At 37.7% G+C, this 24,164-nt stretch overlaps 1 protein-coding gene across 1 annotated transcript in view; it reads right to left on the bottom strand.

Moving 5' to 3' along the window:
• ec (ubiquitin specific peptidase echinus) overlaps nt 1-24,164 on the bottom strand; it is a 378,892-nt gene that overhangs the window by 265,365 nt on the left and 89,363 nt on the right. The gene's annotated exons all lie outside the window — the stretch shown is intronic.

Raw genomic sequence — 24,164 nt, 5'->3', positions numbered from 1 at the left:
GATGTGATTTCTAAGGTCATTCCAAGCAAAAAAAAAAAAAAAAATATATATATATATATATATATTATATCAGCATGGGTCCGATTCTAAATAGTCCATTTCTTTGGAATTATGGATGTCCAAAATTACAAATGAAGTTCAGAATGCTACAAAATAAAATATGGCAACCCACATCTGGATAGATATTTATTCTCTAAATTCAACACTGTTCAACCTCCAACAAGGTTATGAAGCACCATTATCCAGTCTCACAGCATGCAGCTGATGTATTGAGTGTTGTCTTCATTAAGCCTTCTGTAGACTGTAATGATGCTATGCTGAATACTTTCATATTTTGCAATGAATGTTACTTCTGTCAGAATTTTTCATACATAATGTACAACTTGTACACAAAATTTAAAGAAAAAAACTCTGCAGGATGAGTGCTGCCTTATTTTGTAGCTTCCCAAACTTGCTTCATTAAACTGTTGCATTTTGAACACCCATATTTTCACAAGCATACAGACTCAGACCCACACTAAGGTCACACATTAATTACAACTCACCCTGTTTTTGTACAAAAATTAAAGTTGATCAATATAAAGCATATTGAAATCCTTTGTCAAGCACACATATTTGGTGTATACATGCTTCACAAAGAATTCTGGATTGTCCTTCTTTAATTATGAACTTTATATAGAGTCTTTTTTTTTGTAACTTTTTATCCTCATATCAAGTTATTCTTCATTTTCATTTATCTGCAATGATAACATTTTATGGCTGTGCTTCTAACTATAATCTATCTACTGTCTTATTGCCACCTTGTGGCCTAAGATGCCGATGCACCAAAAACCAACAAATCATCATCATCGTCTATCATCTAACATCTTTAAATGACGCAGAAGGTAATACTGATGCATACACTGGTACTACTGATATTAAGAGTAGGAGATATGAGGATTTCCATAACAAGTACAGGGCAATGTTCAGAAAAAGTCAAGTTAGAATTAAATTTTTCAACTGAAATTATGCCCAAAAACAACAGGAAAAAGTACATGATGAGAGCCTTTGTCAATCAATTCAGGCCTGGAGAGATAGCGCAGCACTCATGGGGTAGAATTTTTAATAAAAGTCATCAAATGCAGACAATGTAGGGAATAACAGAAAAATGGTGTCAATCAAATATAAGTTTTTTTTTTTTTTTTTATGTAAACCCCAAACACGAGAGGTATTAGAACCTATAGTACTTAGTACCGTGCTTGGATTGGAGGTTGAGCTAGACGAAAGAAGATATTTGTTGACATTGGACTTGAACTTCTGTAGACTGTAATTTTCAGGAAATACGTATGAAGGAAGGTTGTTCCAGAAAACGGCAATTGAATGAATTAACAAGGAAGATGAAAAGTTGGTTCTGTGGGTTTGAAGTTGGACAGTAAATGGATGTTGGCTGGTGGCAGCACGTGTTCGGACTGTTTTGAAAGAGAGAGCGGTAATTATAGAAGCCAATTCAGAAGAACAGTGCCCATGGAAGTATCTGTAGAAAAGGCATGCAGCAGAAACAATACGTCTATGAGACAGCGAGTGGAGAGACTGTTAGAGATGAATCATTAATTAACCTAACTGCCCTCTTCTGAATGGAATCAAGAAGCCTGAGAGAGGTTTTGGAGGCACCACCCCAGATGTGGGAACAATATTCCATGGCAGGGCAGATTTGCTATTTATACAGAGTGAGCAGTTGTTTGGAAGAAAAGTAATGCTGAGTTACTTTTATTAGCAAGTGATGCAGAATTTGAATCTGGGAACTACAATGTGTACTGAAATAACAGCAAGGACAGTGGGGGGGGGGGGGGAGAGGGAGAGAGAGATCATGCTTTTAGTTAAAAAGCACATAAAATCTAAGGCAGTGCATCATATTCACATGAATGGCCAGAGGCAATGTTGAGTCAGTTTGATGTAACATAAGCACTGGGAAAACAAAAATGAGAATAGAAGTGTGGTGCAGGCCAAATGGCTGTAATGATCCAGATATTGACTAGAACTTGTGGGTTGGTACACCCATACACTAATATGACATGCAAATTTACTAGATAACTTTTTCTACACCAGCGTGTTAAGAGTGGCAACAAGAAAAAGCATCACTCTTGATCTAATTATCATCAACAACTCTTCATGCATTAATAATCTACAAAAAAAAAAAAAAAAAAAAACCACTTGGTTACCAATCCACAGGGTATTAATGTGGGATTTATTTAAAGATATAACTACCATCAAGAGCTGAGGGAAGGGGTTTTGCTTTCATAAGGTTGACTAGAGTGGTCTCAAAACAGTTTTTAAATTGTATGCTGGGGATCCAACTGTTGGTGTTACCAACAGCATATTCTAAATGGGAAACATTCAAGGATGTAATCATAGACGTTATTGGGTCTTTTAAACTGATTAAGAGAGAGTAATCAAGGCTTAGACCTATATGGGTGTCAGATGAACTGATGAGACGCGGGACAGATTAGAAAAATAGATCGATTGCATATAAATTATCTGTGATATAAGCCTACAGTAAATATAAACTAGTCTGCAATTAGGTCACAAAGGAGGTTTTTAGCATTAGCAGAGGCATATGATGCAAGAAAGCAAACTTATGCAGCATCAGCCAAAAAAAAAAAAAAAAAAAAAACTCTTCCACTTCACCCCTCCATTTGTTCGAAATACCTGTCCAGCTGAGCCTTAAATTTATTTAGGCTATCAACTTCCACAACAAGGATGGAAGTCTGTTCCACCAACCAACTACCCGCTGGCTAAAGGCAAATTTCCGCACATCTATCCACACATCAATTCCGCACATCAATTTGAATTTATGCCCTCTCAGGTGATTATTCTGAGCAAGAGGCGGTATCCCATCAGCATTGAGCATGCTCAAACCATTCAAGGCTTTGTACACCTCTATCAGATCACCTCGCCGGTGCCTAGTGTCCAGACACTGTAACTTGCAAAACTTAAGCCTTTCTTCGTAAGAGCAATCCTTCGTTATGTTCACTAACCTTGTTGTCCTTCTCTGTACTCATTCCAGCAGCTCTACATCCTTCTTGAAATGAGGCCTCCAGACCTGTATACAGTACTCAAGGTGTAAACTGACCATTGCCTTATACAAGGGAATAATCACCTCCCTATCCCTGCTAGAAAAATTCCTGTATATCATTGATAAGACACCATGAGCTACTCTTGCAGCACGTCTGCACTGGTCAGAGAACTTCATATCTGCCTGCACAATTACCCCAGGTCCTTTTCATTCTCTACCACTGTCAGTGTAGTACCACAGAGTTGATACGTTGCTCTGGGGTTGCTGTTTCCCATATGTAGTACTTTACATTCATGTTAAACTTTATTTGCCACCTCTCAGCCCATCTGCTGAACCTTTCCAGATCCTGTTGCAGCAGCAAGTGACCTTAACAACCCTGCCACCCTTTGTATGCAAACGTGGACATTAAGCTTGATATACCATCATCAATATTATTTATAAATACAGAAAACAACAATGGACCCAACACTGAACCCTGAGGAACTCCACTAATAACATTAGTCCACGACGAGCAGTATCCATTAATTACCACTCTGTCTTCTTCCACTCAACCATCCCTTTATCCATAGCAACAATTTGCCACCAATGCCACACTGCTCCAATTTGTGCAGCAGTCTTCCATGTGCGACAGTATCAAAAGCCTTTCTAAGATCGAAATATATAATATCAAAGTTATTCCCTGCATCCAATTCTTTTGTGACTACATCATAGTATCCAATCAAATTGGTCAGGCAAGACCTTCCCTTAACAAAATCATGCTGTGTCTGAGCTATAACTGAATTCTTGTCAAGATGATCCTGCAGTGCTTCTTTAACCAGTGCTTCCATTAATTTTTCTGGAACAGAAGTTAAACTCACAGGTCTATAATTACTTGTGTCAGCCTTTGTGAATTGGGGTTGCATTTGCACATCTCCAGTCTGTGGGTACCTCCCCTGAGTTAAAGGAAGCTCTCATAATTATGCCTAACAGATTGCTTACTTCCTTTGCTGCCTCCTTTAATATAACTGGATAAATCCCATCCACCCCAGGTGCCTTTCTTGTATTTATCTTCAACAATTTCTCCTCCATTTTACTCTCAATTATTACAAGATCATCTAGCTTAGGTTAGGTTAGGCAAACTAAAGCAGATTATGAGACATCTCTGGCAAAGAATGCAAAGAAAAGCAGCAAAGGCTTCTTTACTCATGCAAACACTAGAAAGAAGAGTTGACTCACATTGGTCCACCACATATGAATGGTTTAACTGCTGCTGGTCCTGATCAGGTTGCCAACAAACTAAACTGATATTTTGCATCTACGTTCATATATGAGCGAATTTTTAGAGATGGGGTTGCCAGCAGCGTATCAAACTCGAAAGGGGTGCTAAATGATTTTGTGATAACTGAGAGGAACAGAAATCGACGAAGTTAAACATAAAAAAAAAAAAAAAAAAAAAAGAAAAGGAAAAAAAAAAGAAGCACCTAGTGATGGTTGAGGTCTATCTAATTAACCCCAGGGGCTCACATCTGGTGGGTATGGGCTTGGCACACCCAGGGTCCTGAGCTGGATATCATCATTCTTCTCTCTCTCTCTCTCTCTCTCTCTCTCAGGGTAACTTGGAAATTTTTTTGGCTGGTGCTGCATAAGTCTCAGGCTTCCTTGCACCATATGGCTAATAATAATAATAATAATAATATTAAGGAAGGCAGTAAAAGAACTATAATTATGAGAGCATCCTTGGATTCAGAGGAGTCTTCTATTCACTGGACATGTGCTCAATCAAAAGGTAACAGGAGTTATTAAAGACTTGTTAGTTTATCTTAAGTTCCAAGGAAAATTGGAACAGAACGATGCAAACAACAATTTTGACAATGTATATATTTTTAAATTTTGAAAAAGTTTTGGTAATTGTTTTGGCAACTGCTCAAACATAATTGGAGCAGTATAATATTAGAGACAAAGTACAGTCGGTCCTCGTATAACACGTGTTTACATTACACGAATTCGATCATACACGATTTATAAATAGGGGAACGTTATCTTACATAACACGAACCGAATTCGCTTATGCACGATTCGCCTTTGTGTTTACAAGAAATGGCAGTCGAACGCGGAATCACCCCAACCCAACGCAACACGATAGGAATGAAGAAGATTCTGAAAATGTATTTATGTGTTTTATATCAGTGAAGGGGAAACACATTTCACCATAATAACGTAAAAACCAACACAATTCCAGCTATCGGTATAATCGCAAATGCAATTAGATGGAGTTTACTACCAGTTTATAACAGATTCCACTAGCAGAAACGAAACTGGAAATTGTTTTTATTGTTTTATGGTAGTAACCCCCAGAAATGTGCTTTAGTAAAATGTGGGGTGTTAATAGTGTTTCTCGGCCTTTACGGTGTTGTTTATTCAGTTGCTACACGCGCCCAGCTTTGTTTATGTGTATTAAGCGTGCCTCCTCGTTAATTGTGCTTTAAAAATGAGTAAAATACTTAAAAGGTGTGAAAAGGAAGCGTCCTGGCAGAGACACTGCAGATTCAGAGAGAGAGAAAAAAAAAAGAAGCAATATCGATAAACAGAGGCGGACTGGGTCAAAAATTCTTACCCGGGAAAATTTATAGTGGCCTCATACTACGGTATATGGCCAAAATCACACCGGCCTCCGGCCCACCGCGATTTCCCGGGTAAGGCTTATGGCCAGTCCGCCTCTGCCGATAGAGAAAAACTATGAAATTGTGTAACGCTTTGAGCGAAATGAAAGACCATGTGATATTGCACGTGCTACAGACCTAAATGAGGCAACGCCGAGAATTACAAAGAATGCGGAGAAAATAAAAACAACTTTCATAGCAGGAACAACTCAAAGTGTAATTAAAAACCATTAGATTAAGACAAGAATTGGAAGAGATGGAACGGCTGTCATCTGTTTGGATAGAAAATCAAATAAAAAAACAAGTTTGCTTACAATAGAAGCAAAAGCATTAGCAATATTTTATTAAGTAATAGTCGTAATAAAATACGTAAGCATTTCATTACGACTTACGTATTATAATTTATACTTACGTATTAAAAATACGTAAGTATTTTATTACGACTTTTATTTAATATAATACATTTTTTACGAATAAAATACGTATTTTATTCGTAAAAAATACTTTTAGTATTAAAAAATACGAAAAATACTTTATTATAATAAATAATAAAAATATTTTTTTTATTATTTATTATATTATAATAAAAAATATATATTTTTTATTATATTATAATAAAAAATATATATGTTTTATTACGTATTTTAATCGTTATAAAATACGTAAGTATTTCATAACGATTAAAATTACCCGATTATTTATTGTGTTTGGTAATGTTTTGGTTCCAAATGTGTGTTCGATCTTGGGTGGTCGGCACCTAACCCCACTTTTCCCATAGGGCCTGTTGTTTATATTGCACGAGGGTTTCTAGGAACACAACTATCGTGCTATACGAGGCCAGACTGTACTGCTATGGATAATGGTATGGTTGAGTAGAGTGAATATCAATAGGCCATTGCTCCTTTTGGACTATTGTCGTTATCAGAGTTCCCCAGGGTTTGATGCTAGACCCATTTTTACTTCCTACATTTATTAATAATATTCATGAATACATAGACAGGGTTGAAAGGGAGGTGGAGTTATGCTGTTAGCTAAGAAATACATAAAATCTAAGTAAGTGCATCCAGTTGACGTGGATGGATAGTGCAATGTTCAGTCTGTTTGGTGTGACAAACACTGGGAAATGGAAAATGAGAGTAGGAGTGTGTTATAGGCCTAATGACTTTGATGAGTACAACAAACAGTTGTGCTGAGAAATAGAGTGGGCCAGTAAATCGGAATGTCTTATGATGGGGAATTTGAACTTTCCAGATATTGACTTTCCAGATATTGACTTTCCAGATATTGACTGGAACTTGTAGATTGCTCACTCACATGCTAGCAAGACTTTTGTGAATTTATTGAAGGATTGTTTTCTACAGCAACATGTTTGAGTGGCAACCAGAGGGAGTAATACTCTTTATCTGATTATCAGGAGTGATTATTCATGTATTAAGAATTTGCAGCTAAAGGAACCACTAGGGGACAGTCATCACAGTGTACTGATGTGGGATTTACTTAAAGATGTAACTACCATCAAGGTAAATGGAAGGGTTTTTATTTCGTAAATGTAACTACAGTGGTCTCAGACAGTTTTTAAATTCTATACAGTGGGATCAATTGATGTTACCAACAGTGAATTCTAAATGGGAAGCCTTCAGGGACTTAATATTGGAGACTACTAGGCTTTTCATTCCAACTAAGAAATACTGTTCAAGGTTCAGGCCTAAATAGATGTCAGATGAATTAATGAGGCTCTTAGCAGAGAAGAAAAGTGCATGGGATGAATATAAATTATCAGGCGACACAGAAGCCTACGGTAGATATAACTAGTCTGTAATCAAGTCACAAAGGAGGTTAGGCAGGCAAAGGCAGATTGTGAGGAAATCCTTGGCAAAGGATGCAAAGAAAAACAACAAGGGCTTCTTTACTTATGTAAACTCTAGAAGGAAGGGGATGAATCAAATTGGTTAACTTAACATAGATGCTTCAACTATTGATGATCCTGCTCAAGTAGATGATAAACAATGAGAATTTTGCATTTACATTCACACGAGGGGAATGCCAGAAGTTTATCAAACTCTAACAGGGAGCTAAGTGATTTTGTAATAACTGAGAGCAAAGTGGAGGAGAAATTGTTGAAGTTAAACATAAAAAAGGCACCTTGGGTGGATGAAATATATCAAGTTATATTGAAGGAGGCAGTGAGGGAAGTTAGCAAACCCTTAGCCATAATTAACAGAGCATCCTTAGATTCAGGGGAGGTCCCCATGGATTGGAGATGTGCAAATGTATCCCCAATTCACAAAGAGGGATCAAAGCATGACAAATAATTATAGACCTGTTAGTTTAACTTCTGTTCCACGAAAAATAATGGAATCACTGGTTAAAGAGGTGATACAGGATCACCTAGACAAGACTGCAGTAATAGTTCAGACACAGCATGGGTTTGTTGAGGGAAAGTCTTGTCGGACCAATTTAATTGGATAGTACGATGTGGTCACAAAGGAACTGGATGCAAAAAGTAATTTTGATATCATATACTTGGATTTCAGGAAAGCTTTTCATACTGTTGCACATTAAGACTGCTGTACAATTTGGAGCTGTATGGAATTAAGGGCAAGTTGCTGCAATGGATAAAGGGATGGTTGAGTAGAAGACTGCAGAGAGTGGTAATAAATGGACACTGCTGTACGTGGACTAATATTATTAGTGGAGTCTCCCAGGGTTCGGTGCTGGGCCCATTGTTGTTTTGTGTATTTATCAATGATATATCGATGAAGGTATATCAAGCTTAATGTCCAAGTTCGCAGATGACACAAAGGTTGGCAGTGTTGTTAATGACACTAAAGACTGTATGCTACTGCAACAGGATCTAGAAAAGTTAGGCAGATGAGCTGAGAAGTGGCAACTAATGTTTAACATTAACAAATGCAAAGTACTACATATGGGTAGCAGTAACTCAAGAGAAATGTACCAACTGTGTGGTACATTTCTCTTGGTTACCTCACTGCACTACTCAGTTCTGTAAATTACAGAACTGAGTAGTGCAGTGAGGTGATCAGATTAAGGGGTTTAAGGCTTTGAATGAACTGGTAAGAATGCTGTTGGTGTCCTACCTCTTATTCGGACTGCACATGAGGGGCCATAAATTCAAATTGAGGAAGGATGGTTGCAGGATAGATATGCAGATATTTGCTTTCAACCATTAGGTAGAACAGTTTGTTGGAACAAACATCCATCTGATGTTGTGAAGTGGACAGTTTGAATAAATTCAAGGAAAATTTAGACAAACTGTTAGATGGAATGGACAGGTGGTAGGTATGAGAGGTATTTGCTTGGTTTTTTTTTTTCTGATGCTGTATAAGCTTGCTTTCTTGCAAGCTTATCCAGCATCAGCATTAGTACTAATTAGCCGGAAATTAAAGAATTAGACTTAATTTTAGAAATACTTAATTTACCTCTTATAAAAAACACATTTACATAATAAAAAATTTGCAACATGAAACTATATTCTTCACTCCCAAATGAAAACACTAATCAAATCAAAAAAAAATATAGAGAATAGCTTACAGATATTATGGAAAGGTGATTTTTTTTTTTTTAATGAGATTTCTAGGTAAGGAGTATTCTTACCAAGAAAGACTTAAGTTCTCTAAATTCCAGATACATGTACAGTAATACCCCAACTTACGCTACCCCGACTTACGCGAACTCGGAGTTACGCGGTTCTTGATTTTTTTCGTTTGGCAACGCTGCCGCCCACTGTCTTCAAGGTCGTTTTTCATATGTTATCGATATACGGTGCGACGGCGGAGAATGAGAGCGAAAGATGAACAAAATTCAACTTTGCTGCTTTTATGTTTTTTATATCAGTGAAGGGGAAACACATTTCACCATAATAACGTAAAAACCAACACAATTCCAGCTATCGGTATAATCGCAAATGCAATTAGATCGAGTTTACTAACAGTTTATAACAGATTTCACTAGCAGAAACGCAACTGGATTTTTATTGTTTTATGGTTGTAACCCCTAGAAATGTGAGGTGTTAATAGTGTATCTCTGCCTTTATGGTGTTGTTTATTCAGTTGCTACATGCGCGCAGCTTTGTTTATGCGTATCAAGCGTGCCTCCTCGTTTTGTAATTGGGCTTTATTCCCTAAAAATGAGTAAAATACTTAATTAAAAGGTGTGAAAAGGAAGCGTCCTGGTGAAGACACTGCAGATTCAGAGAGAAAAAGAAAAGCAATTATCGATAAACAGAGGCGGACTGGGTCAAAAATTCTTACCCGGGAAAATTTATAGTGGCGTCATACTATGGTTTATGGCCAAAATCACACTGGCACACCGGGGTTTCCCCGGTAAGGCTTATGGCCAGGCCACCTCTGTCGATAGAGAAAAAATATGAAATTGTGAAACGCTTTGAGCGAAATGAAAGACCATGTGATATTGCACGTGCTACAGGCCTAAATGAAGCAACGGCGAAAAGCACACGACAATTGAAAACTTGACAGGTTGAAAATTGAAAAGGGCTCAATTGTAAAGGGCTTAAAAATTTTAGAAAACATAGACTCCAACGAAGAACGCGTTATAGCTACAAAGCAAGGAATAAAAAAATTATTAGCTTGCTACGAAGAAATTCTGCGTGAAAAAAAGAACGCGCTGTGTCGTCAGACGAATTTGTTAGATTTTATGAAGCCATCGACATCGAAATAACTTTTTTACGTAAGTCATTTGTTTTTTTTAATACATATTTTGTATTAATATGTATAAAGAACTGCAATTTTATTAATATTTTTCTTCTAAACTAGTGTTTTTGTTAGTCCTTGGTCCCAATTAAGCAAAATTTATATGTATTTATATGCAAAGTTGTACCCCGACTTACGCGAATTCGACTTACGCGATTTTCGTCGGACCCACCTATCGCGTAACTTCGGGGTATTACTGTATTGTAAAATACGCACCTATATGGAAATCAAACTCAGGTTTGAATGGGTTAAGTAAATGATCTGCTGATGCTATCTTTAGTTGGTATAACTATGCCAATACAGCAGATGGAGAGACAGAGGGCTTAAGCATGTTAAAAGACTACTGAATTTTTTCAATTTTCTGCTGAAATTTTTTTTTTTTATAAATCATATAGCATATTTTGAAATTTTAATTTTTATTAAAAGTTAAAAAGTATATACTAAAAGTAGTGGAACTATTAAGAAAAGATGAAATATTGGTACTGTTTAAGCAGAATTCAAAAAAACTCAAAAACATTTTTCAAAAATTAAAAAGAAAGCTGGGTGACTCTCAGGTGAATATTTTTGCCACCACCATCAAGTTAATTAACCCAGAAGTAATGGTGTGAGTCATGTCAGATAGATTTTCAAAAAAACTTCTGCATTAACCTTAAATTAATGATTAAAAATGAGATTAATTTTAGCTTCCTCAATATAATTGAACTTTTATTACAATAGTTCCTGAATTTTTTTCTTACAGTTCTTGCAGAATAATTAAATGCTAAAAAAGATTATTATTATTCTTTCTAGTGAAAAAATTAGTTTGCTGTGTTATGAACAGGGATGAAATCCCACCAGCCCCATTCTTCCATAAACCAGTGCACATCAACGTATATTCATATACATCTCACGAGTACCATTCATATATATTGTAAATACAGGTAGGCCATGTTTTATGCCAGGGTTACATTCCACCTCCTCAGAATCTTTTAGCTGAAGCAGCATAAATCGAGGAAGAATTATAATGTATTTAAACAAGATAGGTTCCTTCATTATGAAAATTGATCTATAAGAGTTAATACAAGTGTATTTTATATTAAATATGGTCATTTTATAATTACAGTAGACTCTCGATTTTCCGGGATGGATGGTAAACAGAAATTCCTGGATAATCGATTTCTTGGTTAATCCAAAAATACAGCAAATCCCCGACACACGTTTCAGGACTTCTTACGTAAGTAGAGTTTTACGTAACTCTGTAATGGCTAATAAAATATTGCTGCTATATCCCTAATTTGCCAAAATTACAAAAACCACAATTTCCTCAGAAGAATGAAGAAAAATAGTTATATATTTTTAATTAGTTCAGTTAAAAACTTTATGTGGGGACAGCGGTGAAGTAGCCGGAGTGGCACAAAGAAAAGAAAACATAAAAGGAAGAAAAAATGCATGTTATTGTCCTGTAAAAACTGATATGTATTTCATAGCCTTGGTTATTACAGTTGACCTTCATTGGTGCCGATCGCTTCACCACTTCTCATATTCTGTCTTTCTCCTTTATTATTGTGTTTGTCATTGCCACTGGCAAATCTGAATTTCGTGCGATACTTGCTAATGTTTGGCTATTTTCATACATCATTATTATTTTAATTTTCTGATCCAACTCGATTGCTTTCCTTTTCTTGATAAATTTACTAGTACCGCTGTCACTTATTCTCTTAGTCGGCACCATGATCATCATTCTTCTCTTTCTTGGTGATTCCCTTTTGACTTTCTCTCTCAGGGTAACTCGGGAATTTTTTTTTTGGCTGGTGCAGCATAAGCCTCAGGCTTCCTTGCACCATATAGCTAGTAGTAGTAGTAGTAATAATAATAATAATGGTCAAAATTATATTTTCTGAAAAGAACTTCACAAGGTCCTTTTCAGAAAATATTCACCCCACGCGAGCTCACATTTTACTAAAGCACATTTCTGGAGGTCACTGCCATAAAACAATAAAAACAATTTGCACTTTCCGGGTTACTGGGCATGTCTGTAGTATAACCAATTATAAATGGGTAGTAAACTCGATCTTATTGCATTTGCTATAGTACCGATAGACGGAATTCTGTCAGTTTTTACATTATTATGGTGTATAGAAAACCGTTCAGCAACCTACGTAAAATGTATGGCGATAGATAAAAAATTACCACGCACTACTCGCGTGTCTAATACACGAGTAGTGCGTATTGTACACGCATTTATGTTTTATGATGTCTATTTTAATCTAATAGCTTCCCTTTATTTTTTACAATGTCGCCTATGGTTTGGTCACCAACATTATAACGGTTCTATAGAGATTTAACAGATGCACCATTTTCAAAATTTTGAATAATTTCAAGTTTTTGTTTAATTGAAAGCACAACTCTTGCGTTTGCCCATCATTTTCGCGATTTCTAAGGAAAAAAAAAAAAAATAAAGTTACTATAAAAGAATTGACATCTTTACATAAAAAACGAAACAAAATGTCCTTTTGCGGTGCAACGGAACACAACAATCAACATGATGCACTAAATCATGTTAAACATATGGTCGTTCCTTGGCTTGGAAGAGGTTAGTGAAATCCGAGCCTAAATACCCATTTGATTGTGGCCATTTGTTGAATAGTATGATTGCAACAATAAAGGTTTTTGTCATATGACTGTAATAATACAAATATTTGTCAACAATTTCTTTTATCATCTCGCATTTTCATTACATTCAATTGATAGGTGCGGTTATAGAAATTTTCACATCAATAATTTTGGAAAAGGTGTTCAACGACGCTAAATCAAGTGCAGAGCATTCTCGAGAGTAGCAAGCAAGAATGAAAGCCACAAGACCTAAGAATGAAGGTAGCAATGAGTGCATGAGAACGAAAAAGACTATCAAAATTGTTTAAAAGACAAACAGAAAATCAAGCATTGGATTCAGCAGTGCCACTGCTCCATCTAACAATAATGTACCCGAAATGAGTATTAATTATGTACAATGGAACATTTCTCCAAATGCAGAGCAGATGAGTTTAAATAATCAAGCTCCTTTTCCTTATGACAACTACTATTGACATAAGAACGTGCATCAAGAGTTTGAAAGATTTATGAAAAATGATTCCTATTCTATGTTACATTTGCAATTGTCTATGGTTCAAAAACGGCACAAAGAAACCAGCTGCTAAAGATACACCATTGACACACACACTGCATTTCCCAATTTTGATGGGGATCCTTGTGTGTAATAGCTGTACAGGATCACTTAAGAACAACAGAATTCCAAAAACATACCTAAAAGAAATACAAAGGATGTTTCCCATAAAACCATCTACCGCACATGCGGCACATTTTTTTGGAGAGAATTAAATCAAAATTATAACTATTACAACTGTTAAATACTTTAAAAGGAGTATAAAAAAAGATTTTGTGTGATAATATTTTGTGCACATGACTAATCACTTTAATCCCCAGTATACTTATTAATAGTTAATTATATTTTTTCTATTTGGATTTAGGAATAGGACCAGTAAGTCTCAAAAACAACTGCACTTAAAGAACATATCTTTTGGGAACAACCACAGAAAGCTTAATAAAGACAGTAAAAAGGGTTAAAAAAAAAAAAAAAAAAAAAAGGACAGTGACTGTTACTTACATGTAAATATCACTCTGTCCTTTCAGGAGCAACCATAAGAAAATTTTAAAAAGAAGCAGGCGAGAAAAGGAAAAATTATATATCAAACTGGTTTAAAACAGGTGGGTGGAATGGTACACAAGGGGAAGTGGTTGCTAACCATTTACTTGAGGATTTGACATATCCCATTCTAAAGGAATATGATACCTCTATGATTGTGGAAAATGATTTTATATGGCAAAATTGTGATGAACTCATATCTGATGATGGCAATATAGGTGATCATAAAAAAAACAATAATTAATCATGATCCAGCCACAAGGCCAAAAGTAATTTGCAATGAATTAAGGATAAAACTGGTAAACCAAAGACCACAGCAAATGACAGATGTTGACAGTTTCCCAAAAATGATACTTGTAACAGGAAATTCTCAGCTAATTACTAAAAACAGACTTTACAAAATGGGGAAACAATGCCACGAATATGGTTACTTCAGTTGGCACAGACAATCTTTACTACTTCTACTGCAGGCTGTTTAAAAGCTCCAACAATAGTAATGTTAAAAGTAACAGATTTCTAAATGGTTATAGCAATTGGAAAAAAAACTTGGCACTGCACTTAAGAGAACATGAAATTGGAATTAGCCATATAAACTGTTATTGTCAATGGCAAGGACTACACAAAAGAGTAGATTTAAAAAAAAAAACAACTATAGTGCTTTCAAACTTGAAGTGGTGAAACCCATGTTTAGTCTCTAGAGAAAAGTCCCCCCCCCCCATACTTCTCCTTCAACCCATGCATGGTACTAAGTACTATAGGTTTTGATACCTTTCGTGTTTGGGGTTTTTCATAAAAAAAAAAAACTGTTAAAGAAAATAAAAATTGTTTGTAGGCTGGATATCACATCATTCTTCTCTTTTTCGGTGGTCCTCTCTCTCTCTCTCTCTCTCTCTCTCTCTCTCTCTCTCTCTCTCTCTCTCTCTCTCTCTCTCTCTCTCTCTCTCTCTCTCTCTCTCTCTCTCTCAGGGTAACTCGGAATTTTTTTTTGGCTGGTGCAGCATAAGCCTCAGGCTTCCTTGCACTATGTGGCTAGTAATAATAATAGCTGCAATTTCTATGTAGGAACATTAATTTCCATGCAGTAGAAATTTAGCATTCAGGGGAAGTGACGATCATTTTTACTATATTTGAACTACTGGCAAAATATGACGTTGTTCTGTCAGACTATTTATCTAACATTTGAGAAAGTAAAGCACTTATTCAGCAGCATATATCTAATAAATCTCTAAACAGGATTTTACAAGATCTTGAAGTACACAAGAAGTATTGAACAAAATTATAAACATTGCAAAATATCAGTTTACAAATGGACTGTACATCAGATTGTTCACACATAGAACAAATATCAATAATACTAAGACATGTTCATACTGGAAAAAACTTCAGGGAGATAAAAATTCTTTAAAATTTCATAGGTTTTTTTGAAGCATTAGCATTAGTTCATGCATATGATGCAAGAAAGCAAGCTTATAGAGCATCAGTCAAAAAAAAAAAAAACATTCCCATTTCACCCACTGGTTACTCCAAATTTTGTCTAGCCCAGCCTTGAATTTATTTACACTATCAAACTTCCACAACAACATATGGAAGTCTGATCCAGCAATGAACTACCCGCTGGCTAAAGGCAAACTTCGACACATCAATTCTACAACTGTCTTTCATCAATTTGAATCTATGCCCCTAAGGATCTGAATCGGAGCAAGTGGAAGTATCCCATCAGCATGGAGCTGATGGGATACTTCCATTTCGAAACCATTCAAGGCCTTATACACCTCAATCTGATCACTTTGCAGGTGCTTAGTCTCCAGATGCTAAGAACTTCCAGAATTTAAGCCTCTCTTGGTAAGGAACCCCTTTGTTCCTCTCACCAATCTTGTTGCCCTTCTCTGTACTCATTCTAGCAACTCTACTTACTTCCTAAAATGAGGCCTCCAGACCTGTATGCAGCACTCACGGTATGGCCTGACCACTGCCTTATACAAAGGTATATTCACCTGCTTGTCTCTGCTAGCAAAATTCCTAAATATCATTGACAAAACTCCATGACCTTCTCTGACAGCCCATATGCACTGCTCAGAGAACTTCATATCTGACTGCACAATTACCGTCAAGGTCTTTTTCGTTCTCCACCTCTGTGAGTGTAGTAACACACAATTGGTACATTTCTCTTGGGTTACTGCTACCCATATGCAGTACTTTGCATTTGTCAATATTAAACATCAGTTGCCACTTCTCAGCCCATCTGTCTAACTTTTCTAGATTCTGTTGCAGTAGCATACTGTCTTTACTATCATTAACAACCCTGCCAACCGATGTATCATCTGCAAACTTGGACATCAAGCCTGACATACCTTAATCGATATCATTAATAAATACATAAAACAACAATGAGCCCAGCACCGAACCCCAGGGGACTCCACGACATTAGCCCACATAGAGCAGTATCCATATATTACCACTCACTGCTATCTCCCACTCAACCATCCCTTTATCCATTGCCGCAACTTGCCCTTAATACCATATCACTCCAATTTGTACAGCAGTCTTCCATGTGCAACAGTATCAAAGGCTTTTCTGAAATCCAAGTATATGATATCAAAATTATTTTTTGTATCCAGTTCCTTTGTGACCACGTTGTAGTATCCAGTCAAATTGGTGTGACAAGCCTTCCCCTTAAAAAACCCATGCTGTGTCTGAACTATTACTGCAGTCTAGTCTAGGTGATCCTGTATCACCTCTTTAACCAGTGACTCCATTATTTTCCCTGGAACAGAAGTTAAACTAACAGGTCTATAATTATTTGCGTCATCCCCCCTGCATAAGTAGTGCGTATGCAGGAGGCATTGTTGAGGCCACATTAAATCATGAATCTCAGTATATTAGCATTAGTAGAGGCATTTGATGCAAGAAAGCAAGCTTATGCAGCATCAGCCAAAAAAAAAAAAAAAAAAAAAACCCACTTCCACTTCACCCCTCTATTCGTTCAAAATACCTGTCCAGCTGAACCTTAAACTTATTTAGGCTATCAACCTCCACCACAAGGGATGGCAGTCTGTTCCACCAACCAACCACCCGCTGGCTAAAGGCAAATTTCCGCACGTCTATCCTACATCTGTCTTTCCTCAATTTGAATTTATGCCCTCTCAGGTGATTTTTCTGAGCTATAGGAAGAATCCCATCAGCATTGAGCATGCTTAAACCATTCAAGGCTTTATACACCTCTATCAGATCACCTCGCTGGTGCCTAGTCTCCAGACACTGTAATTTGCAAAACTTAAGCCTTTCTTCGTAAGAGCACCCCTTTGTTCCATTCACTAATCTTGTTGCCCTTCTCTGTACTCGTTCCAGCAGCTCTACATCCTTCTTGAAATGAGGCCTCCAGACCTGTATACAGTACTCTAGGTGTGGCCTGACCATTGCCTTATACAATGGAATAATCACCTCCTTATCCCTGCTGGAAAAATTCCTGTATATCATTGACAATACTCCATGAGCTACTCTTGCAGCCCGTCTGCACTGCTCAGAGAACTTCATATCTGCCTGCACAACCACCCCCAAGTCCCTTTCATTCTCTATCACTGTCAGTGTAGTACCACAGAGTTGATACGTTGCTCTGGGGTTGCTTTTTCCCATGTGTAGTACTTTACATTTGTCAATGTTAAACTTCATTTGCCACCTCTCAGCCCATCTGCTCAACCTTTCCAGATCCTGTTGCAGCAGCATAGTGTCAGTAGTGTCCTTGACAACCCTGCCAACCTTTGTATCATCTGCAAACTTGGACATTAAGCTTGATATACCATCATCAATATCATTTATAAATACAGAAAACAATAATGGACCCAACACTGAGCCCTGAGGGACTCCACTAATAACATTAGTCCACGATGAGCAATGTCCATTGATTACCACTCTGTCTTCTCCCCCTCAACCACCCCTTTATCCATAGCAGCAATTTGCCTCCAATGTCACACTGCTCCAATTTGTGTAGCAGTCTTCCATATGCAACAGTATCAAAAGCCTTTCTAAGATCCAAGTATATAATATCAAAGTTATTCCCTGCATCCAGTTCTTTTGTGACTGCATCATAGTATCCAATCAAGTTGGTCAGGCAAGACTTTCCCTTAACAAAACCATGCTGTGTCTGAGCTATAACTGAAGTCTTGTCTAAATGATCCTGCAGTGCTTCTTTAACCAGTGCCTCCATTAATTTTCCTGGAACAGAAGTTAAGCTCACAGGTCTATAATTACTTGTGTCAGCCTTTGATCCTCCTTTGTGAATTGGGGTCACATTTGCACATTTCCAGTCTATGGGTACCTCCCCTGAGTCCAAGGAAGCTCTCACAATTATGGCTAAGGGTTTGCTTACTTCCTTTGCTGCCTCCTTTAATATAACTGGATAGATCCCATCCACCCCGGGTGCCTTTCTTGTGTTTATCTTCAACAGTTTCTCCTCCACTTTACTCCCAGTTATTTCAAGATTCTGTAGCTTACTGCTAGAGTTGAATACACCTCTGGCATTCCCCTTGCTGAATAACTCCTCATGTGTGAATGTCGATGCAAAATATTCATTTAGTTTGTTAGCTACCTGAGCAGGATCATCAACAGTTGACCCATCAATATCAAGTGGACCAATCTGATTCATCCCCTTCCTTCTAGAGTTTACATAAGTAAAGAACTCTTTGCTGTTTTTCTTTGCATCCCTTGCCAAGGATTTCTCGTAATCTGCCTTCGCCTGCCTAACCTCCTTTGTAACTTGGTTGCATATCAACTTGTATCTATCATAGGCTTCTGTGTCATGTGTTAATTTGTAAGTATCCCATGCATTTTTCTTCTCTGCCATATGCCTCATTAGTTCATCTGACATCCATTTTGGCCTAAACCTTGAACAATATTTCTTAGTTGGTATGTAAAGCCTAGTAGCTTCCAAGATAAGTTCTTTGAATGCTTCCCATTTTGAATTTGCTGTTGGTAACATCATCAGTTGGTCCCACTGTATAGAATTTAAATACTGTCTCAGTCCATCGTAGTCGCCTTTACGGAAGCAATAACCCTTCCCTTTACACCTAATGGTAGTTAACCTCTTTCAGTAAATCCCACTTCAGCACACTGTGATCACTGCCACCTAGTAGTTCATTTATCTGCAGATTCTTAATGCATGAAGAATCACTGCTGATAATCAAATCAAGAGTATTACTCCCTCTAGTTGCCTCCCGAACATGCTGATGTAGAAAACAATCATCCAATAAATCCACAAAAGCCCTGCTAGTGTGTGAGTAACCAGCCCCCAAATTCCAGTCAATATCTGGGAAATTAAAATCTCCCATTATAAGACTCTCTGATTTACTGGCCCACTCTATTTCCCTGTACAGTTCCTTATTATACTCATCAGAGTCATCAGGCCTATAGCACACTCCTACTCTCAATTTTGATCTCCCAATGCTTATGTCACACCAAACTGACTCAACACTGCACTGTCCAGCGATGTCGACTGGCTTCACTTCCTTGGTTTTTATGTGTTTCTTAACTAATAGCATACCCCTCCCCCTTCCTATCCTGTCTATCCTTTCTGTAGACGTTGTACTCCCCAAATTGCATTTCTGCATCCCTTATATCTGTGTGACACCACGTCTCTGATATCCCAACAATATCTGCCTTTGATGTTTTGAGCAATACCTCAAATTCATCAAATTTATTTACTAAACTCCTAGCATTGGTGTACACGCAAGTATACCTGCACCTGTTTCTATTCTTAGCTACCCTAACACAACCCATGTGTTTACTTGTACCGCAATGGCTCCCAGCAGTCTCTGAAATACCATGCATCTTGTTTTTCAGGCTTCTGCTCATTCTAATAGAAGCAGTGCAAGAATCTCTTTTACCTCTTCCAGTGGCTACTGTCAATCTATTGGTCTTTGTCTCCCCCCAAGCTAGCAGTTTTCCGACCCACCTAACACTGCCTCGATAGCATCAGCAAATATTCTTGCACCCTTTCTATTTAAGTGTATCCCATCCCTGTAGAAGCAATCTCTCCTGTTAACAAGTACAGTCCAGGCTGAAAAAAATTCTACCCCTTGAGCCTTGCACAATCTTTCCAGGGCCGAATTGATCGACAAGGCTCTCATCATATACTCCCTCCTATCGTGTCTGGGCAGAATTGCAGACACTTTCAAATTCAACCCTAATTCTCGGCTTTTGTTCAACAGTGACCTGTACTTGTTAAGTAATTCTGCCGGTCTCCTACTCTTAATATCGTTAGTGCCAACGTGTACAACTATATCACCTTTTGTGCCCTTAAAAGATGATATTCGCTCTACAACATCATCAACCTTTGCCCCTGGCAGACATACCCTGGTCCTGTTCCACCTATCTTTTTTGCAAAGCATGTTCCCCGTTTCCCTGACAATAGAGTCACCAACAACTACTATTCTTACCATGTACAACAATTAATATTCTTACCATGTGTACGGCATATCCAAAAATTTCATCACTTCATACAGCATGTCCCCCCCCACACTTTTTCTTACTACTGAATACACCATGAATTGTCAAACTAACAGAGCAAATTTTTCTGCAAAAAGATCAAAATCTCCCAAACACTTCCTAGTTCATTTCACATATATACGTGATCTCAGTTCTAATCTAAATGATGTCCATTTCCACTTATAATATGCCAAACCCCATGTACTTTTTCTTACAGAATCTCAGTTATTGGTTGATTCAGCCACTGATCATCTAAGTTGCCTAAATTATTTGCTGTATGATTCCTTTCGCTCAAAGGTGGTACTTGTGCACATATCCATTTCAATATTCCCTGTCAGAGAATTGGTAATTTGAAATCTCCTCATTTCGATTTTCTCTAACTTAAAATCTCTCGACTTCATTCTGTCAAATTAATCTGTTGTCTCTACAGTTCTCCCAACTCTACTAATCACTCTGAGCTCTGACTTCCTCTCTTTGCAACTTGACTTTCTCAAGTCCAACTTCCCTAACAGTGAGGTAATTTTCCTCGGTGATTTTAATGTTCACAACTCCAGATGGCTTCCGTTTTCTAGTCACACAGACCCAGCTGGTCGAGATGCTGAGGCTTTTGCAATTACTAATAACCTCGCACAGATTGTTCAATTATCTAACAGAATACAGAACAATCCTAACCATACAGCCAACACGCTTGATCTTTTTCTCATAAACAACCCTTCTAAATACAAGGTTGAGGTGAGTGGTCCTTTAAGGCACCTCAGTTCACACCTTGTTGATTGCCCCTTCTCCAATGGAACCTTTATCTCATGGCTATTCCCAACCTAGTGTTGTTTGGCATTACAAGAATGCAAAATGGGATGACCTGCGAGATGTCTTTTCTTCTTTTCCTGGGTTGGATTACTGTGTCAAAACTTCTGATGTCATTGTTTCCACAGATTGTGTCGGTGAAATTATTTTTGTAGGAATGGAATCCTTTATTCCATACTCCACTTTAAAATATCATCCTTTATCTAAACTTTGGTTTTCCAATAAAAGTGCTAAGGCTGTTCAAGAGAAGAATGTTGCAATCTTAATTGGCTTATTTCCAATTCTTCAGCTTCATTTTCTCCCTACACCAGAGCTCGCAACAATTGCAAAGCTGTTATTAATCAGTCCAAACTAGATTCTGGACAGGCTACGAGTAGAAAACTTGCTTCTTGCCCTAATGGTAGCCCATCTCTGCTCCCACCTTTGTCAAAAATCCAGATGGTTCTATTGTCACTTCAGCCAAGGATAAAGCCGACCTGCTACCATCCCATTTTTCTTCCAACTCATATATTAATGATCTTGGTAAAACACCTTCCACCATTCCCAACACACTGCATTCAATATCTCCTGTGGTCTTCCATCAAAAGGATGTCAGAAGGATTTTGACGAATCTTGATTTTGAAGAAAGATTTTGAAGGATTTTGAAGAAAGCTCCAGGTCCTGATGGTATTTCTCCACTTGTTATAAAAAGCTGTGTTCCTGAACTTACTCCTGTTCTTTGCCACCTTTTTTCACTTTCTTAATCCAAAGAGGTTTTTCCTTCTGCTTGGAAATTTGCTCATATCCAGCCAGTTCCTAAAAAGGGTGACAAACCCTCCCATCCAATTATTGTCCCATTAAAATTACTTCTACTCTTTCTAAAGCAATGGAGAAATCAAATAACCGTCAACTCTTAAACTATCTAGAAATCTTCCATCTGATCAACGATTTCCAGTATGGATTCCGTCAGTGTCGATCCACTGGTGATTCTGGCTTCTGTTACCTATTTATGGACTAATTCAATGGAAAAGTTCAGTGAAACTCAAGCAGTTGCTCTTGACATCACAAAGGCTTTTGGCATAAAGTGTTTGGGATCGTGTTTGGCATAAAGGTCTTCTAAACAAGCTTCCATCTTATGGTTTGCCAACTGTTTTTCGTAATTGGTTATCCAGTTTTCTCTCTGACTGCTCACTGAGGGTGAGGGTATATGACTCTCTGTCTTCTAACTTCTCCACCAATGCTTGTGTGCCCCAAGGTTCAGTTCTTTCCCCCCACTCTTTTCCTCTTGTATATTAATGACCTTCTTCCATTGACCAGAAATCCTATACATAGTTTTGCTGATGATAGCAAATTGCATTCCACTTTCCAGTTTGAGAAACCTAGCACTGTTCAATCAGCTTCAACTTCTGAAATATCTGCTACCAATTCCTTAAATGCCAATCTCAAAGCAATTCTCCAGTGGGGGCAAAGGCAACTTAGTAGATTTCAATCCTTCTAAAACTCAGTCCTGTCTTATATCTCGCAAAAAGGATTCTTCTGCTCCTATGCTTATCTTTGGTCACAGTCCAATTTCTAGGCAAGATGATATACAGTGAAACTTCTCCTAACGGGCACCTCTCGTTAACGGACATCCCTCTACAACGGACATTTTCAAATTCCCCAACTCACCTCTATTGGTTTTAACGTGTTTGCAGCTTCTGTGTAGTGGACATTCTCTGTAATGGACACGGACAGGCAATCTGCATTGTTTCGTTTAGATTAGCACTTAATTTGATCTCCCCATTACGGACAGCGGGCGAGCTTACGGCCCTTTTTCTAGGAACTTTTCTTCCACGTATTGCCTCAATCGTGTGTTTATTTTCTATTTCCGATTCTCTGAATTTTATCAAGGTTTACATCGCGGTTCTAAACCCTTTTTCAAGAATTTTAAGGCACGTGTAAAACTTCTGATGAATTCGGTGTGTGCAGGGGGGGCGAATTTGGTCGGCCTTTCGTCTTTTGAGTTTCAGTTTTCAGTTTTGTTCAGTGTCGTGTGAAGTGCACAATGTCTTCTTGTAAACATTTTTAACTTTAAAAGATAAAGTCGATTGATTGATTTGGTAGTTGTTGGCGCATCGGCTTCTGTGGCCATATTGCACCTTCCAAGGTTTTTGCAGTACTTTGATCCAAGCCCGAGGCGGGAATCGAACCCACGACCTTTGGGTTGCCGGGCAGGTACTTTACCCACTCGGCTAGCCCGGTCGGCAGATAAAGTCGAACTCGTTAATGTGTATGATCGGCAAAAAAAAATAGTAATCTCACTGCAAAATTCAAAATTGGGAAGACGCAGGTAAGCAACATCCTAAAGAAAAAAAATGAACTGCTCAAACAATTTTGGCAACACGGAAATGATCAGGTTCAAAAATCATTCCCGAAAACTGTTGGACTTTAAATTGACAATGTTACGTATGAGTGGTTTTGTCCCGAACGTGCTAAAAAAATTCCCATTAATGGGCCTATTATTAGGGAAAAGGCTTTGGAGGTTGCGAAATCTATGGGAGTAAATGAGTTCAAAGCTTCTGTGGGATGGCTAGACAAGTTCAAAACTCGGCATAAAATTTCTTGGAAAACCGTAAGTGGTGAAGGTGGATCTGTTGATACTGGGGTTGTAACAGAGTGGACCGTCAAACTGGAAGATTCATGTCGTGATTTTGAAGCTAAGGATATTTACAACTGTGATGAAACAGAGTTGTTTTTTAAAACTCTTCCTGAAAAAACAACGAGTCTGAAAAACGAAAAGTGCCAGGGCGGAAAAATTT

This window comes from Mastigoproctus giganteus, chromosome 8, assembly GCF_048544385.1.
Source record: "Mastigoproctus giganteus isolate SK-2022 chromosome 8, ASM4854438v1, whole genome shotgun sequence".
Taxonomy (NCBI): Eukaryota; Metazoa; Arthropoda; class Arachnida; order Uropygi; family Thelyphonidae; genus Mastigoproctus; species Mastigoproctus giganteus.
The sequence above is the reverse complement of the archived record's forward strand: the minus strand, read 5'-3'. Positions and strand labels throughout refer to the sequence as shown.